We start from the raw sequence: 19,689 nt of genomic DNA, 5'->3' as shown, positions 1-19,689 counted from the left end.
CCCACCCCCAGCCCAGGGGCACTGCTGAAGACAGTGAAGTCTGAGTCCTGCTCAAGGACCCATTTGAGGAGATGAACTGAAATCCAGCCCGTGCTCCACTCATTAATTAGTGGGTCCTGGTGAGAGATGTGCTGCCTGAGAGAAAATCTGCTGGTCCTAACTGGCGCCTAGCAGCTGTGTGGCTAGCTGTGGCCATGGCTGTCTCTGCTTTCCCATCCCCCTGTGGCGTGGATCCCCACTTCCCACTCCTACCCTCTGGAACCCTGCTCTCCTGAGCAGTGTTGGCCTTTGCTGTTGTTGCCTCTTGCCACAGCACCTTCCATTGTTTGGACTCTTCATTTGGGCCTTCTCATCTTTTCTGCCCCCAAGAGGAGGTGATCTCCTGAGCTAAGCACAAAAACATTTCAATTTCTAAGCCTTTGGAAAGGTTTTCCCTTCAGATAGAGTGCTCGTACCAGAAAGCACCCACTAGAGAGAGCTCACATTTTCACTCCCTCCCAACCTCTCTGAATCATGTGTGCCTCCTGTACACTTCAAATAAAGACTGTGTAACCTCTCGCCAGGATGTGTCTCCAAAGATCTGAGAGAAATTTGTAAAAACAATAGCTAATGTTTACTGGGATGTTTACATGCCACTCTGCCAAGTGCTTTATTTTTATTTTTTCAGCTATAAATATTTTTTCTTTCTATAGCATTTAAGAGAAGCCTATAAAAAGTTGTTGTCATACCAAATTTAAGAAAATTTTACTTGGAAATTTTACTGAATCCTCATAGAACCCCTAAGAGGTTGGTACTCACATTCCCATTTAACAAGTGAGGAAACACAGGCTTAGAGAGGTTAAGTAATTGGCCTCACACCTTGAATTCAGCAGAGTGGGGTTTCAGGTGTGCTTTCGTCTGACTCCAGCACTGAGTAAGCACCGTGCTTACTTCTGTGATAGTGGAGGTCACAGAAGAGCAGGGCTCAGCCTGAGACAAAGGCTCCTGCCGCTAGAAACAACAGGAAAGACGGTAAGAGCCAGGCTGATGAACAGGCCTCCCTTTGGAGTGAGAAGAGAATGATGCTCTTTTTTCCCCTTTGAAGGATTCAACTCAAGTTGAAAATCACAGTGGGATGAAGATCTGAGCATTTGAGGTTGGTTGGCTTCATTTTAATCATGTGCCTAAAAATTTGTCATCATTTAAAGACCATTTCCTCTGCACCTGCATCCAAAATGCATCCAGGGTCCAGTGTTTTAAGGAAGAATTACTCAGATGCTCTGTTTTGCTTCTTCACAATCCATGCATTCCACTTCTAACCACGTCGAAGTTTGTGGAGATAAGGGCCTCAAGGGATTGGGAGAATGGAAATCAGGAGAAGTGAAGCTGATTTCTCCTTGACCATGTGGCTTCTTGAAATTTCAGGGTAGGCAGTAAAAGAAGTGGTTGGCTGAGATTAAAGATTGAACTGTGCATCTTAGCTGCAATTTAAGTCATTTCATCTGGAGAAACATAAAAATCAATAGCTTTTAATGAATCTCTGCTTTAATGTTTTGTCACTCCTCAAAGAGTTTTTAGAAACACATGGAATCCCATGCCCAGATTCTTAGGATTGAACCTTGCTGTGGGGGTATGGTGATGAGCAACATGGCTCTTATATTCCTCCAATGTTTGTCAAGACCGGTTTTTGTGAATAAATGATTTATTAATTATTATATGAATAATCTGATGTATTAGCGCATCAATGAGTGACCAAGACAGGGATGTCGGTGGCATTCCAAGTGTTAGCCAGACACCCCACACTTTCTATTTGCCCATCCGGTATGCTGAGTACTATAGCTCTGGGGTCATTCTCCTTAGAAATCTTGGGATTCTTGAGGCCTTACATTTCTAGCTGCCACTCCCTGCTCCTCAGCTTGCACACGTGGCCATGCTGCATTTCACTGACCCATTGCATATGAGTCCAGCCTCTGGGGAATTGCCTTAACTCTCAAGCATTGTAGGAATACACTTTTTCCTGTTTGAAAGAAGACCCTGGAAAGGGCAACAAAATCAGAACTCATCTCTAAGAATTCCAGCAGTGGATCCTGGAGGTTAACCTCACAAGCTTTGGAGTCAAACAGGCCTGGATTGAAATTCTTCCTCAATCACTTACTAGCTGTTTGGCCTTGGATGAGTTACTTGACTTCTCTATAAACATCAATTCCCCATCTGTAAAATGGATATAATTGTGTATGTCTCATTCTACTGTTGTGAGGATGAAGTGAGATTATGCATGCAAAGCACTTTAGCATTGAGAAGCACTCCAAATATGATAACTGTTAGTGCTGTCAGAAGAGAAATTCAACATATCAGCAGAAACTCCCATCTACAATCTTAAAAACATTGTTAAGTGAAAGAAGCCAGACACAAAAGGCCACATGTTGTATAATCCCTTATATATGAATGTCAAGAGTAGGCAAATCTCTAGGGACAGAAAGAGATTAGCAATTACCTAAGGCTGGAGGGTTGGAGGGGAATGGGGAGTGACTGCTAGTGGGTATTGTGTTTCTTTTAGGAGTGATTAAAATGTTCTGGAAATAGATAACAGTGATGGTTGTACAAATTTGTGAATATACTAAAAACCACTGAATTGTACACTTTTAAAGAATGTGTTTTATGTATGTGAATTATATCTTTTAGAAAGTTGTATTTTAAAAAGAACTATGTATGATTCAGCTAAAACCGGAGACTTTTTAAAGCTAATTTGTTTCCTGGAATCTCTCTACCTCTCCAAGCCTGGAAGAAGGATTAACTGTCATCTCACTGGAAGACTGTGTCTCTTTCTAGGTAAATCATTTGTTATATTACTGCACAGTAAATGTCAACCCATTGCAATTTTGGCATTTGTGGGGATCAGTAACATGCAGTTCTCTTGGCATTCTATGAGAGACTGCTAAACAGTATGGATTATGAGCATGAAGAGCCAGCCTATTGTTCCTAAATCAGAGCTTCTCTGCATCTTGGTTCATCTGGGAGATGTTCCAGGTGATAACTGAGATGTATTCCTCCATTTAACGTGAAAAAAAACAGAGGCAGGAAACAGAAAAAAAGTGTCTATTGGATTAACTGTGACTGTTTTGATGTATCATACCCATTGGTTCTAACTGAAGGTGTGTGTGTGTGTGTGTGTGTGTGTGTGTTAGGGTAGCTTTGCTAAAAGGGAAGAGGGAAGGAGATGTAGATGAGTCAGTACCTATTGCAAAACTGGAGTGGATTAATTCTGGAATTTCATTGAGCGTATTCAATGCTTCCAAAGCATAATTTTAAAAACGCAGTGTTTTCAGATTCACATTTTAGACAGACTTGTCAGCGCTGCTTAGGAACAATTTCTTTTGGTGTGAGTACGTTTACAAGATTTTGATAAAAATATTATTTATTCATGTTTGGAATGTCTAAACAGATTTGTGGTTTTTCATTTTGCTTTAAAACGTGATTAAATGTGCTTAAAAAAATCAAAGCCTTCTGTCTGGGTTTTGAATCTCGTCCAGATTTGTAACTGCTTAATATTATATACGTGATGCCGATTTTCTTTTGGTTCAATCATGTCAATTGACATTCTTTCAAAGAAAAAAAAGGCTTATAAAAAAAGAATTATTTGTCCACCACATTAAGACTTTAAGAAATTTATCAAGATATTGATCAAGAGCATTTTATTTTTAAAATTTTTTGCTGGAGCTGCTAGGTGGAGTGGATACCCAGAAGGAGAAGCGAGGGAGATCTCAGGGCAGGCAGAGAATCAAAGTGAAAGTCAATTTGAGTAAGTTCTCCTTGGGCTAGCTTGCACACACTGGACTCTTTAATTCCCTTTGTTTTTATGGAGAATGTACTTTCCAGTGGGACTTAGTTGAGAATGCTGTGCTCTGTACTAAGAATCTTTGAGAGACTAAGCAGGAGAAGAGAAAATGCTCCCATATAGATGACCTGAATACTTAACAAGCAGTAAATAACAACAGCTACACATATTGTCCATTTACTATGTCCTTGCGCTCAGCTTGGAATTTCATTATTTTCCATAAAGCCCAGTGATTTTAGTGTGATTGTGTCCACTTTAAAGATGAAGAAACTGATGGTCTAGGAGGTTAAATAATTGGGCCCAAGGTCAAGCAAGGGCATGGTTTGTCTAAACTTTGAACAAAGATCTGTTTGGTTCTTGCTTTTGACTACACCAAAAACCTGACAGATGGACTTGCAGTTGGAAACTGGGTTAATATCCTATTTCTAAAATCTTCTACTGTTTAGTTTCCCTATTCTTAGAGGAGGTCTTTTTTTGGAAGCCTAGTAAACTGCTCCTCCTAATGCCTTTCACTCATGAGTGATGCAGCTGCCCAAATCAGAAACCTGAAAGTTATTCCAATGCTCCCGTTTTCTCAGCCGGCACATGGATAAATCAAGTTCTAGAGATTCCACTCCTTTAATTTCCCTGCAATCCACCTTCTTTAGCTCTGCATCCATGACTGCAGTTCAGAGTGTGCCATTTTGCAGTGCTACTTATAGCAGCCTCCTAACTGGCGTCTCTGCCTCCAGTCTTGCCCCCTCCAGTTCACTTCCCAAGAATGCTTTCATTCCCAACAGTGATTTTTCACAAAAAAAAAAAAAAAAAAAGTGTAACGAATCCTGTTCGTTCGCTACTAAAAAATGTTCACCCTCTTTTCATTACTTCAAGATGAAGTTCAAGTTTCCTAGTATTCCTTATAATGACTTCACTGATTTGGTTTTATCTTTCCAGGATCATTTATTATATAACATTCTCTGGATCAGGATTAGATTTGGTTACAAGTGACAGAAAAATGAAAATACCAGTGGTATAAACTATTAGAAAGCTGATTCTTTTTCTTTACATATGGGTGGTATCATTCAGATATCCAGAATCCAAGTTCTTTCTAGATTATTCTTCCACTTCCTTCGCCATGTTGCTTCTATGTCATTGGCCGGGGTGGCTGCTGGAGATTGAGCTCTCGAATCCCCATGTTAACCCATGGAACAAAGGGAGGATCAAAGAAAGTCATGCCCTTCCCTTTTTTGATGGCATCCAAGAAGTTCCACTTAGGAACTCCCATTTCGTTTCCATGTAACTTGGTCACATGGACACATCTGTTGCAAAAGAGATTGGGAAATGTAGTTATTGTTTTTGTCAACCATTTGTCCAACAACAAATTGGGGATCCTATTCTCAAGGAAACAGTAGATAAAATAAACTGGGGACAACTAATAGTCTCTGATACTTCCACCCTCAGCTGTTTGTAGTGGCCTGTGCTGAAGTGTCTGCCCTTGCTGTGCATCTCACTCCAGGACCTCCTGAAGAGCGCTGATCCTGCATTGTACACGTGGTTCTTCTCCTGTGCCTCCCCACTTGTCAGATAATTTCTTGAGGACATGGATGACTCTCTGGCACCAACAGTTCCAGGTTTTTATTTTTGTTTCTTTAAATAGAGCATTCTGTTTAGCTTAAACGTGGAAACATAACCATAGACGTCTGAGAATGTGAACACAGGTTATAATTCTGCACAAGAAACATGCATTGCAAGAGTCCCCCAGCTGCTGAGTCAGAGGTCTGTTTGAGGAGGCGATAGTTAAGGCCAGAATTAGGAGAAGGAGCAAACCACATAACAATCTGGAGGAAGAGCCTTCTAGACAGAGAATTCATTAGGACAAAGGCCTTGAGGCAGGAAGAGCCTTTGCATTTTCAGGGCAGAAGGAAGCATTGTGGCTAGAGGCCAGAAGTGAGAGAGAGAGTGGAAGTGTGGTAGGTGGGGACAGACAGCGCATAAAGGCAGCATAGGGTGGAAGTGATAAGTACCAGCTCTGGGACAGAGCAGTTGGATGACACATGGTTCTACCACTTGCTAGCTGGAGATCTGATTAAGTCACTTAGTCTCCCTATGCCTTAGTTTTCCCATCTGTAAAATGGTTATAGACTAGTATTTCGTAGACCGGTTGGTAGATTTCAATGAGTTAACACATACAAAGCCCTTAGAATAGCACTTGGGATGTGGTGAACACTCAATAGGTCCTCGGCGTCTGCATTCTTGCTCCTGCTGATGTGTGTCTAGATTCTTGCTATGCCTGTCTTTCCAATATTGTATACCCAAACCTGGGCTCCTATTACCTTCCTGCTCTCTGCATTTAATTAGTTGCTTTCTTAGTGAGGGTTGGGTTTGACTGCATGTAACAGAAAAGTCAGAATATATCAGGCTAAACATATAAAACCAATTTTTTCTTTCAAGTAGAAATCCTGAGGCAGGCAAGTCACTCAGGGCTGAGATGGTGCCCTATGCACCTTAGAGACCCCTAGTTCCTCCATCTTACTTTTTAAAAAATTATCTTAGACTTTTGACTTAAGATAATTGCTGAAGTTTCAGCCATTGTATCCGCATCTCAGAATGACAAAAACAGAAGGATGGAAGAACAAAAAGGCATATCTGCTTTAAAAACTTTTCCTGAAGCCCCATCCTACAATCTTTTGCCATCACATTGGACAGAATTATTTATTTACATGGCCAAACCTAGCTACAAGAAAGGCTGGCAAATGTAGTTTTCTTTTCCAGCCTGGTACATTGCAGTTCAGTTACTAAGAAAAAAGAGGAGGCCGGGTGCAATGGCTCACACCTGCAATCCCAGCGCTGTGAGAGGCCACTGCGGATTACCTGAGGTCAGGAGTTCGAGACCAGGCTGGCCAACATGGTGAAACGCTCCCTCCACTAAAAACACAAAAATTAGCCAGGCGTTGTGGTGCGTGGCTGTAATCTCAGCTACTTGAGAGGCTGAGGCAGGAGAATGGCTTGAACCTAGAAGGCAGAAGTTGCAGTGAGCTGAGATGCTGCCACTGCACTCCAGCCTGGATGACAGAGTGAGATTTTGTCTCAAAAAAAAAAAAAAAAAGAAAGAAAGAAAGGAAAGAAAGAAAAAAGAAAAGGAAAATGTTTGTTGGAAGAGGCCCATCTCCTTTCTTCTTGCCTAATATCTAAACCAGACTCTCATTCTCTCCTAGGCCACTTCCAATGGGCTTTCTGCCTAAAGAGTTTTCATCTTCAACACATTTTCCACATAATGTGCTGTGGTTTGAATATGTGTGTCCCTGAAAAATTTATACTTTGACACCTAATCCCCAATGAGATAGTATTATGAGGTGGGGCTTTTGGGGAAATCATTAAGTCATGAAGTTAGAGTCCTCATGAATGGGATTATTGCCTTATGAAATAAAACTGAGGGAGCTTGTTTGCTCCTTCTGCCACATGAGGACACACAGAAGACACTCTCTATAAGGAACAGGCCCTCACCAGACACTAAATCTGCTAGCACCTTGATCTTGGACTCCTCAGCCCCCAGAACTTTGAGCAATAAGTTTATGTTATTTATAAGCCACTCAGTAGAAGGTATTTTGTTATAGCAGCCAGATGGACTAAGACAAGGAGCCTTCAGCGGCTCCCATTTGTATCAAGCAGAGCTCATAAACTGCTGTCCTGCAAGCTGAATCCAACCCAAATTCATAGTTTGATACTTTCATGGCATTTTGGAAAAGAAAAAAGGATCAAACTAATTATCGAAATTTAACAAACCAAAAGTCGCTCTAAAAGCTTGCATGCTTGCATTTCTTTCTTTCAATAGCAGAAGTTCTGGATCCACATTTCAGAATGGCAATAATTAGCTGCGGCTGAATAATCACTCACTCCTTGGAGAGGGCTTGAGATTTCTAGTTTGCCCAAATCCCCACTCTTCCTCTTACCTCACACCCAGGCCACTCCCCTAATTTACATTTTCCACCTGTCCCCTCAAGGCATTGACTTTATAAGTCTCGACTTTATAAAATCGAAAACTCCTATTATCTGTTTAAGTCCCTTCCTTGATCTGGTCTTCACTTACTTCTCCAGCAAAACGTCCCACGATTCCCTTCATGTTCTCTGGGATCCAACACACTCCCCACACGGCACCTCTCAACTGTAAGTTCTATGAGGCCCATGTCTGTTTTTTTAGTCAATATATTCCCAGCACCTGTGACAGTGTCTCACTCATAACAAATGCTCCATAATTAATTGTTAAAAGAAACTGTGAACCAATACCTCTCTTTTGTTACCTCCCTGCCTTTGTTCCTGTTGTTCTCACTCCCTAAAATGATGGGGTGTTTTGTTTTGTTTTGTTTTGTTTTTAAGATACAGGGTTTTGCTCTATCACCCCAGGCTGGAGTGCAGTGGCTCTCCACACTAACCTTCCCAAGTTACTGGGACTACAGGCGTGTGCCACCATACCTGCTATTTTTAAATTTTTTTTGTAGAGACAGGGGTCTTGCTTTGTTGCCCAGTCTGGTCTCAGGCTCCTGGCCTCAAGCAATCCTCCCACCTTGTCTTCCCACAGTGCTGGAATTATAGGCATGAGGACCACACCTGGCCTAAAATGACCCTCTTAACATTCACATGGCAGGTACAAACCACCCAGAGTTCAACAACCCTCCTCAGTGAAGTCTGCCCTGACCTACTTGCTGGAAGTAACTTTCTCCTTCTATGAACTCTTGCAAAGTCTTAGTGCTTTTAGCAATCATGGATGTTCCAAGCCACATCCCTGATGGCCTACGTCTTTCACATTTTAGAAGAGAACTAGGTTAGGGAAGACTCGATAGGTCTGGGAAGTAAAATCCAACCTTACTCTGGTGGCTATATTTGGAGGGAAGTGAGAGAAAAAGAAGACAAAAGGCTACTGAGGCAGTCCAAGCAAGAAATGATGGTACTTTTGGCCTGGGGGTTGGCAGGGAGGATGAAAAGAACTCCCTGGATCTGAGAGATTATTGGCACATGAGGTCATTGGGACTTGATGATATAATGGATGAGGTGGTAAAGGTGGAGGAAAGGGAGATTTCAAAGGAACTCTTTGATTGCTGGTTTATGCAAGAGATGAACTATCATCCCCTGAATGATAAAACACTTAAGGAGAAACCAGGCTTCAGAGTTTAGGTTTGTTCGAGTTTACTTTGAAGGTCTTTGAGAAATGCAAGTTGAGATAAAGCTACCAGCATTATCAGATGTCGAAGCCCTGGATATTTATTGATAACCCTGGTAATAATAATTCCTGAGTGTCGAGGGAGAAAGTATTAGAACAGATGAAGAGAAGGAGCTTGTGACCAAGTCTTGGAAATCTAACATTTCATAGTCAGAAGGTAGAAATTGAGCCTGCAAAGGACATAGAAAGGGAAGGTGCAAAGCCCTAGGAGAAACCACATAAGGATGGTGTCTTAGCCCATTCTCACGCTGCTGATAAAGACATACCCCGAGACTGGGCAATTTACAAAAGAAAGAGGTTTATTGGACTTACAGTTCCATGTGGCTGGGGAGACCTCACTATCATGGCAGAAGGTGTCTCACATAGCAGCAGACAAGAGAGGAGAGTTTGTGCAGAAAAACTCCTGTTTTAAAAACCATCGGCTCTTCTGAGACTCATTCACTCTCATGAGAAGAGCCCAGGAAAAACCCGCCCACATGATTCAATCACCTCCCACCAAGTTTCTCCTATGACATGTTGGAATTGTGGGAGTTAAAATTCAAGATGAGATTTGAGTGGGGACACAGCCAAACCATATCAAATGGCATTGGACAGTCAAAGAAGAGAGTGTTTCAAGATGGGAGGAGTGGTGTATTGCTGAGAGGTTAGTAAAGATGAGGACTGAACAATATCTATGATGTGGCATTATGTATGCCTTGAGAGCCTCTGAATGAGCCATTTCCGAAGGCTGCTAGGCCAGGCAGGAGGAAGCCTGCTGCAGGGTGTGGGTAAGGAGGAGAGGAAAGGGGACAGTGCCCATGGCTATGGTACACCATAGCTGTGGTCAATGCTGGATCGGGGGAGGCAGATGTTAAGGGTTATTCCTGTGATATGGCTAAAAATATTTATTGGATTTAGCAGCCTGGAGCTCATACTTAGGGAGAGGCATCCATTTGCGAGGAGTGCTAGGGTTGGAACCCAGGTGAGAGAGTTGGGAATTGGAAGAGAAGGAAGCAGAAACTGTGCCAATGATGTGGTGTTGTAATGAACATTGGCTGCACTCTCTTTTGCCTCTCTGCCTCCATTTACATAAGTGCTTACTGGGAGCCCCAGTCACCCACCTCCTTCCCCAGCAAAATGGCTTACAGATGATGTCAAGGAAAAGAAACCATGGTGTGTGAAGAAATGCTTCAGCTTTTTTCTGTATCTCAAAGCTAGTGAGTTCACTGGAATTTTTTAAGGGAAACCATACCCTGCCACTGCCCCCTGCACCGCCTCACCCTGTGCTGGGTTTCTGCGTGTGTGCATGCGCGTGTGTGTGTGCACGTGCACATGCACATATGTGTATTTAATGTCAAATTTGAGGTCTCCTACTGGTTTAAAGTATTTGAAAGAAACTTCTTTGCAGTCCAGGGACACCTCTGTGTGGTTTCTGAGAAGGATGAGGAGTTCAAGAAGTGAAGACTCTGTCGTACATAAAGAGAAAACAATTTCACTGTGCAATCCAGGAGAGACAAAGCAGTGTAGCATGTGGCTTCAGGATTCCGGCCAGCAGAGGTGAGTTAGAAAGACAGCTCTTAACCTTCACACTTACGTGTAACATTAGAGGACAAGGTACTCAGTTGGTGGTGAAAATGCAATGAAAGTAAATTTTGACAACTGCATTTTTTTTCCCATCAAAGTCAATTTAACCTAATTTCCAGTGACTAAGTGTCTCATCCTATTTTCAAAATTCCATTAAATTTTAGGCAACTAGATCCTATAACGAAGTTGAAAAAATTGAAATATTTTATTGGTCACCTGGGCTTCAGAGAGGCCTTGGAATTTCATTCCATCTTTCCTCTATAACCAGCAATTGTCCAATAGCAATATAATACAACCCACAAATTAATTTTAAATTTTCTAGTAGCCATATTAAAAAATGAAAAAGAAACAAGTAAGATTATTTTAAGAACATATTTTATTTAATCCAATATATCCAAAATATTACCATGTCAATGGGCAATTAATATAAAAGTTTATTAATGGAATACTTAACATTCTTCAGTTCATCCTACGTCTTTGAAACCTGGTATATATTTTACACATATGGCACATCCTAATTCAGATGAGGCACATTTCAAATGCTCAATAGCAGCACATGGCTAGTGGCTATCAATCATATTGAACATCGCAACTCGAAACAATCATAAAAAAGTCAGGTACAAAAAGAATCTCATCTAACTGGAAAATAGGGAACTCATATTTACTGAACACCTATTAGATAACAGCCACTGGGCTCTCATGTCATTTACTCCTCACCACAATTCTGCCACATAGATACTATTATCTACCTTTTTTATTTCTTTTTTCTTTCTGAGACAGGGTCTCACTCTGTCACCCAGCATGGAGTGCAGTACCATGATCACAGCTCACTGCAGCCTCAACCTCTGAGACTTAAATGATCCTCCCACCTCAGCCTCCCAAGTAGCTGGGACCACAGGCATGCACGACCACTCCTGGCTCATTTTTAAATTTTTTGTAGCGCTGGGGCTTCCTTATGTTGCTCAGGCTGGTCTTGAACTCCTGGGCTGAAGTGATCCTTCCATCTCGGCCTCCCAAAGTGCTGGGATTAAACATGTGAACCACTGCACCTGGTCTCTATCTTTCTTATTGAGAAGGAAACTGAGGCTCAGAATGTTTAAATAAATTGTGCTTCACTAAGAAGTGGCAGAAACAGCATTTAAACTCAAGGCTGTGCTTTTCTTAACACATGCTGTTGCTTCCCGTGGCCGTATTGCTTCCCTTGGCAGTACAATCAGTTAAACCTCCCTGACTCCTTAGTGCATATCATGATGTTCAGTCAAGACGTATTCACAGTAAGAAGAGCAGCTGTAAGACCACCAAAGAGTAAATGCTCCAAAGAGCAAAAAGAAAGAAAAAGAGTCACCCCATCAAACCCCAATTCTTTTTAAATAATAGATGTGATAACCAATCTGAAAGCAAATTTCACTGATTGCCTTCCTCGTGTAAATACGCTTTATGGAAGAAAAAAGAAAGTATGCAACCTTAGGAGCCTGATCCACTTCTCGACGCTCCCTCCTCTGCCTTTCTCATTCTCGTCTTGCAGGGAGCCTTCTGTTTCCTGACACCCTCTTTCTGGCTTCACCTTTGTGCACCTCCTCTTCCCTCTGGCGAGAAGATTCTCCCTTCTCCTGTCTGAGTGATTACCTCCTTCTCATCCTTCAAAGCCTGGCTCAAACATCACTTTCTAGGAGAAGTCCTCCCTGACACCCTAGGCAGAGTTGACCATTTTGTCCTTTGTGCTTTAATTGTTCATCTTTCTGTCAGAGCAATTATTACACATTTGTTCTGAGGTCTGTTTTCCCACAGGGTATGAGCTCCCAGACACAGGGAGAACGCCTTATTCAATCCCTGTCGAGCAAGTGGCTGACTCTGCTATTACCTAAGGTCTCCTGGTCCTTAAACCCTACGGAAGATTGATTTGGATTGAAATTACAATGATTAGGGAAACCTAAAGCACTTTGCAAGGGCTCTCCAAATTCTGGGGGAAGTTCTTATGGTTTATGGTCTTATGGTTAATTCTATTCTCATGTCCTAACTTTGTCAAAATCTATTCTCTGTGTCTCAGAGCTACTTCTTTCCATTCAGCTCTGACATTGGGCCCCCACGTAACTTCTCTTTGACTCTCCCTTCATCCCAAAACCAGCTACACAAACAAGCCATTTTACCAAAGACCAGGGGATCCCGGGAAGCATGATATACCGCAAATCAAATAGCTTAAAACCTGGTACTAGATTTTTCTGCAATCCTGTTGCCCTAATATTACATTCCTACTTCCTGAAAATTTTCCAGCCTCTTTCTCTCCAATTCTTTTTCTTCCAGCCTCCTTGCTTGCTCCCTCCCTCCGTCCTCCTCCTCCCACCCCCCCCTTTTTTTTTGAGAGGAGCCAATACCCAATATTCCTCTTATTTTCTCATGTAAAATGGTACATCTTTTCCTTCCTACTAGAGCTGCTCCAGATACTGGAATTTTCACGGATCTCCAACCCAAACACTTAGCAAAGTATTTTCCCAAGCACAGTTTCCCTCTTGAGAACGATCTCAGCCAGCAGCTAAGATAATAGTAATATCTCCTTCTATCCAGAGCAGGGGCAGCAAACGTTTTCTGTAAAGGGTGAGATAGCAGATAATTGGCTTTCTAAGCCGTAAGATCTCTGCCACAACGACTGAACTCTAAGTGTGGCCTTAGACCAGTTACTCTACTTCTCACAATCAAGTTTTCTTACCTATAAAAGGGAGTTAATGCATATTTCACAAAGGAGTTGTGTCTGTTCAGTGGGACAACATCTAAGACAGTCAGTGCAATGCCTGACACACACAAAAATATTGTTTTTCTTTCTTCTATTTTTCCACTTCAGAGAACAACTGATTGTAAAAAATATTGCATTAATCTGGGTTTAACTGTTTTAGTAATTCCTGAACAATAGCAATTGCAATTTAGATAATATTAAAACAGGCAGACTATCACACAGAAAGGATTTAGAGATTCAAGCACATTGCTACATTTGCCAGTTGTTCTTTTGTTTATACGTAACATAAAACTAGGGCACACTGACTTTTGAAAAAAGAACATTTATTGGTTCACAAACTTAAAAATTCCTGGATTAGGTTTTTGTATCTAGTGGGTCCAGGCACTCAAATCACGTCATTGGGAATCTGTGTTCTCTTCTTCCTCCTCCTGGCAGGACCTCCTTTGAATGGTTTCCTTCTCAGACAGATTATCCTCACGCAGTAGAAAATGCCCATGCCCTCAGGCCAAATCACACGCAAAGCCTGTTTGTGTACAGCCTGTGAGCGAAGGAAAATATTTACATTTTTAAAGGGTTATAAAAAATGCAAAGAAGACTATGTGGCAGAGACAGAGATGTATGGATACCAAGCTGAAAATTATTATTATTATTATTATTATTATTTTTATTTTATTTTATTTTATTTTTGAGACGGAGTCTGGCTCTGTAGCCCAGGCTGGAGTGCAGTGGCCGGATCTCAGCTCACTGCAAGCCCCGCCTCCCGGGTTCACGCCATTCTCCTGCCTCAGCCTCCCGAGTAGCTGGGACTACAGGCGCCAGCCACCTCGCCTGGCTAATTTTTTTTGTATTTTAGTAGAGACGGGGTTTCACCGTGTTAGCCAGGATGGTCTCGATCTCCTGAACTCGTGATCCACCCGTCTCGGCCTCCCAAAGTGCTGGGATTACAGGCTTGAGCCATCGCGCCCGGCCCAAGCTGAAAATTATTATTATCTGGCCCTTTCTAGAAAATGTTTACTGACATCGCAGCTCCAGCGCACAAAGAACTCTTCTTGTCCATTTTTTTTTTTTTTTTTTCTGGTAGAAGACCCAAGATTGCTTTCCTGGGAGCTTCTTATTGTTTCTCCGTGCTGCCTTCCGGAATTTTCCTCATTTCTATATGTCTCAGGCACCAGACAGAACTGGATTAATGGCTTTACTGATTCTCTCTCCAGCTGCCCTTGGATTTTTAATCTTAATTACTATATTGTTTATTCTCAAAGTTCTATTTAGTACAATATGCTTAGTCTTTTCTATGGCTTCTTTGTCTCTCATTATTTCTTTCTTACCTTAATCACCTTAAACGTTCTTATTTTATAGTCCCTAGCCAAAGCTGAGTTTGGGGAGGGTTTATATCTTCTATTGATAGGTCTGCTGGCATTGGCTCATGTGTTTGGGGTTTTAAAAAATCTTGGATTGTGAATTCATCTTACATGGCATTTAAACCATGGGAATCCCGGGTCTCCAAGTTTGAGGGCATCTCTCTGGTGCTGCTTTTGACAGGAATTTTAGGAACGTCTAAAAACTGTTTCTACACTAATTTAACACCCAGAGGTCTCCTGTACCACAGAGGGAGTACAACTTTGAACCCCAAAGCTTGTGAAGGCAGGCCTGGAGTTTCAAAAATTTTCCCCACTCAGAGCTCACTCCAAGGAATGCAAGTTTCTCTGTCATTTCCTTTGGTCTTTTAGGGGAAGGAGGCCTTTCCCCGCTTTTCCTCTTTCACTAAGGGTAGCAACTTTACGTGGGATATCAATTTTTCCTTCTGTCCCAGACTAACCATCAAATCCCAAACTCCTTGGTTTGTGAGATCATCAAATACCCCCAGGTGGCCCTGGCTTCAGTGTGCAGGTTATTCTCTGGTTTTAGTTTCCATTTCATTTTTGGCCCCTAGGATTTTCTTTTCTTTCTTTTGAGCTCAGTTGGGACATTTAAAGGGACGCCAGTTCTAGTTTATACTGCTTTTCCAGGTGTTTCATAGCAGGAGGGTTTCATGTAATGCAATCCACCACATTGACCCAAATGGAAATTCCATTAGGCCTGTGAGACCCCATGTAAGACTATGCCAGCACCATGTGCCACCCACAGAGAGCTTCCTCTGCCACTTTTATCACCTAGAGTAGCACCTTGAGAAGTGCTCACAGGATGTGTGTTGGAGGTGACCATTTGGGTGAGTTTCCAGGAAAGCACAGCAAAGCCTGCTGATAATGTGGTTTGTGTGAAGGTACCCAGTACAATCATATGCACACGGTGTAATGGCTCCTGCAGCATTGTGTGGGGCTTAAGAGTACATGCTCTAGAATCAGACTATCTAGATTTAAATTTGGTTTCTTCTGCTTCCTAGTTGGGTATCCTTGGGCTAGCCACTTAACTCTTCTTTTCCCAGTATGTGAAATCGGGGTGATGACGTAACCTATCTCAGGGAGTCATGGAAAAGAGTAGACGAGGTAATGTCTGCAAAGGGCCGGGCCTGAGTTGTGCTCTGATAAATCTTCGCCTTTGTTTATTTCAGGGAAAGGAATTGGGCTAGAGAATAGATGCATACACAAGGTCGGGGTGGGGGCACAAAAGCCCATCAGGATAAACTCGCCCCTTCCCAGAAGTGAAAAAGGGAAGGAGGATGAGGAAAAAGCTGAGGTAACTAAAGAGAATACTGACCCAGTCCTCAGGAGGAAAAATAAAAATTAAGATTCTAACAAAGACTCTTTGGGCTGGGCGCAGTCACTCACACCTGTAATCCCAGCACTTTGGGAGGCCAAGGAGGGAGGATCGCTTAAGCCCAGGAGTTCAAGATCCGCCTCAGCAACATAGAGAGACTCTGTCTCTACAAAATTAACAAAAGAGCCTGATATTGTGGCGTGTATCTGTAATCCCAGCTACTCGGGAGGCTGAGGTGGTAGGATCACCTGAGCCTGGTAAGCTGAGGCTTCAGTGAGCTGTGATTGCGACACTGCTCTCCAGCCTGGATGACAGAGCCAGTCCCTGTCAAAAAAATAAAAAAAAAAAGGAAGGGAGGAAGGAAAGAAGGAAGGAAGGAAGGAAGGAAAGAAGGAAGGAAGGAAGGAAGGAAGGAAGGAAGGAAGGAAGGAAGGAAGGGAGAAAGGAAAGGCTTTTTGAATTATAGAATTCGATGAGGATGACTTAAAGTTTGTGTGTGTTTATCTAAAAATGAAACCCCACTGAAGGGTATTATGGGCTTCCATAAGCACAGAAATGTCACTGTTTATTATGGAGGCTGTGAGAAGAATGTGCAAAGCACTTGGCCTTCAATGGAGGTGAAGGTGAGACTAGGAGAGAGTCAGGGGTCCTTGGATCTCCATGCTCCCCTTATGCTTCCATTAACTGCCTCTTACCTAATTGCTAAGTGGTCAGTATTGAAGTGCCATGCAATTGCCTTAGAAACTTCTGATGCCAGAAAATTCACTCTCAAAAGGAGAGCAAAAGATTATCAGAAATTCCTAAACATTTTCAAGGGAAACTTGAATTGAGACAAAATGCAAAAAGGTCTGCAGAATTTTAATACATTTCTGATACAGGCTAGAATTAGAAATCTTGAAAAGATTTGTTTAAAGTATTTTTAAAATGTTTGGCTACAGGAACAGTTATTTGTGCAAACACTATTTCTAACTGGATTGTGTGGTCCTCCAAGCCGGAATGTGCAGACTAGGAAGTGGTCCTTGGGCTGCTTCCTCCTGAGAAGTGGTTTGAACACTGGGAAATGTGTTTCTCCCTCAACAAGTGCTTATTCAGCAGCTTGAGTGGCAGAGAAAGGTGATCATGACCAGATATCAGCAACACTCCATTTAATTTTTTGAACGGTTGCCAACATTTCTAGGAGCAGCTATCTATGAGCTTTGAGTAAGGATTTTGTGACAGTTAAAATCAGAGAAAAACTTGCTACAAAGTTAATCAGACGTTTTCACTGTTAAAAACATTTTTTTTTTCCTGTGCATGTCTTTGGGTACAAATAGAAAACAGTTCACACAAATTATTGTGATCTGTATGGTTCCTATACAAACACACTGAATATTTTAGTTTTTATTTTTTCTCTTCAGGATGCCAGTGTCTCTACATCGTGACAACTTTGAATGTGACCATTGTATCACCTACTAAGTCGGGCTGAGCTAGAAATTATGGCCAAAGTTCCAGAAAGTTCCAGAAAGCACATTTGGCCTTACAATAGATAATTATGAACTGCAAGAGCTGCACATTTACTAAATGATATGCTCTGCCAAGGAGCAAGTTCCCCATCACACAGAGCAGCAGAAGCCACTATCAGGAATGCTGCAGTGGATTTCTGAGTTGAGTATGGGGTTAAAACACAAGTCCCTAGGTTTAGTCCAATCTTAAAAATCTATGATTTTATCTTTTAAAAATAATGTTTGCATAGTATTTTAAAGTTTTTAATGAACTTTACATACATGATCTCATTGATTCTTTTTTTAAAAAATGGAGGTCACTTCTTCCTGGCTTAAACAAATGAAAATAAATATAAACAATATAGACTTCTGAAGAAGGATGGCAGAATAGAGGCAAAATAGAGACTATCCTCCTCCAACATCTAAAATATGAATAAAAATAATAAAAATCAACAACAACAACAACAAAAAAAACAGACACAAAAAAACAGCAACAGCAAGAACACAAGGAAATGGCAACAACCTAATGTCATAGACTTCAAAAAGGGGAAGACAAAGAAAGGAAAGAGATTTTAGAAAAGTAGTTTCTAACTCTGTGCTCACTTTGGAAGCCTTGAGTTACCAAAATATTGAAAAATCGAATCAAAAGCTATAAATCAGAAAAAAAACCAATTAGCAGAGCATATTGTTTTCCCTAAATGCTTTAGGCTATAGAACAGGTTAATAAGAATATGAATTCAACATGGTGGGTCCCAAAGAGGAAATGAAACAAGAGAATGACCTGGAAAAGTGATTTTCTGCTGTCCTATAGAAACAAATTAAAGACCAAAATAACATTATTTTTATTATTTTTAAATTATACTTTAATTCTAGGGTGCATGTGCACAACGTGCAGGTTTGATACATAGGTCTACATGTGCCATGTTGGTTTGCTGCACCCATCAACTCATCATTTACATTAGGTATTTCTCCTAATGCTATCCCTCCCCCAGCACCCTACCCCCTGACAGGCCCGGGTGTGTGATGTTCCCCCCTGTGTCCAAGTGCTTTCATTCAAAATGACATTATTATAGAACAGATAAATAGATAAAAAATCGTCAAAAAAAAAAAAACTAAATAGACACAGCTCAAAATAAGCTTACAGACAGAAAAAATGCTTAAGATAAAGGTAGTGATTGCAAGTGAAAAGCACATAGCAATTTGAGCCTAGTTGTTAAGCCTGGTTGTAAAGAATCTCCAAATAGGACAGATAAAATATTCAAAGCTATAAAACAAAAAAATTTGCTCTGACAAATGCAGAAATGAATCTGCAGATTGAAAGAGCACACCATGACCCAAGAAAAACAAATACTAAATGATCAGCACTGAGACATATCCCCATTAACTTATCAAACTTCAAGGACTTTTCTAAAAAAGCATTTTGGCATAGGACATAAAAAGTAAAGGAAGCCAGTTAGGGTTGCCTTTGACACTAATAATCAATATTGCATGCCAAGATATAATAAAGCACCACCTAGGATTTCCAAGGGAAAATGTGACTCAAAAATATTTCACCCATCCAAAATGAGTTTAAGTAGAAAAGTCACAGATAAATATTCTGGCCCACAGCAGCACTCAGGGAACACACACTCATGAGTCCTGCTTGAGAGGAATTGTTCAGTGATGAAACAGTCGATTTAGAGATAAATAGAAATAAAATATTTGGAAATATATAGTCTGGGATAAAAAAGACTTATTAGGAACACATAATTCATTTGAACATGGAACTGATGGTATTAAACAATTATGAGATTAATGTTTCCACAACAGAATGTGAATATTATAAACAATGATAACGTAAAAATAATATTAGAGCCAAAATTGGGAAGTGAGGGGTGGGGAGATAGGAGGAAGTACAAGTCTAAAGATTTACTCATCCTTCCGATGTGTGAGTCATTCGATATTGTCTAAAACTGAAACATGTTGTTAAAAAAAAAGACTCCAACCTTTTAACATTTTTCATAGTATCTTTTCTTAACCTTATTTCCCCAAGAAGGAATTTTGAGCAAATAGTATCTCCTGTGGTAAAGGATATTTAATAAAAGGGCAGCAATTTTTCTGTTTTATGTTAGTTTTACTTTTCTAATGTTCAATTCAAGTAACATTAAACCCACTAGTTTTTTGAACAGTGTGCATAATATGCTCATATTTGTGTAAAAATATTTTTGCCTATCTA

General features: G+C 41.0%; 1 long non-coding RNA gene across 1 annotated transcript in view; it reads left to right on the top strand.

Annotated features, from left to right (window-relative positions):
* LOC105529387 overlaps positions 1–18,567 on the top strand; it is a 35,344-nt gene extending 16,777 nt beyond the window's left edge. The window contains exons 2-3 of the long non-coding RNA XR_001004503.1: positions 5,255–5,424; positions 17,391–18,567. This is a non-coding gene — a long non-coding RNA (uncharacterized LOC105529387). The remainder of the gene's footprint in view (positions 1–5,254; positions 5,425–17,390) is intronic.
* Positions 18,568–19,689: the final 1,122 nt, after the last annotated feature.

This window comes from Mandrillus leucophaeus, unplaced genomic scaffold (genome assembly GCF_000951045.1).
Source record: "Mandrillus leucophaeus isolate KB7577 unplaced genomic scaffold, Mleu.le_1.0 Scaffold762, whole genome shotgun sequence".
NCBI classification, from domain to species: domain Eukaryota; kingdom Metazoa; phylum Chordata; class Mammalia; order Primates; family Cercopithecidae; genus Mandrillus; species Mandrillus leucophaeus.
This window is presented reverse-complemented; position numbering and strand designations above follow the sequence as displayed.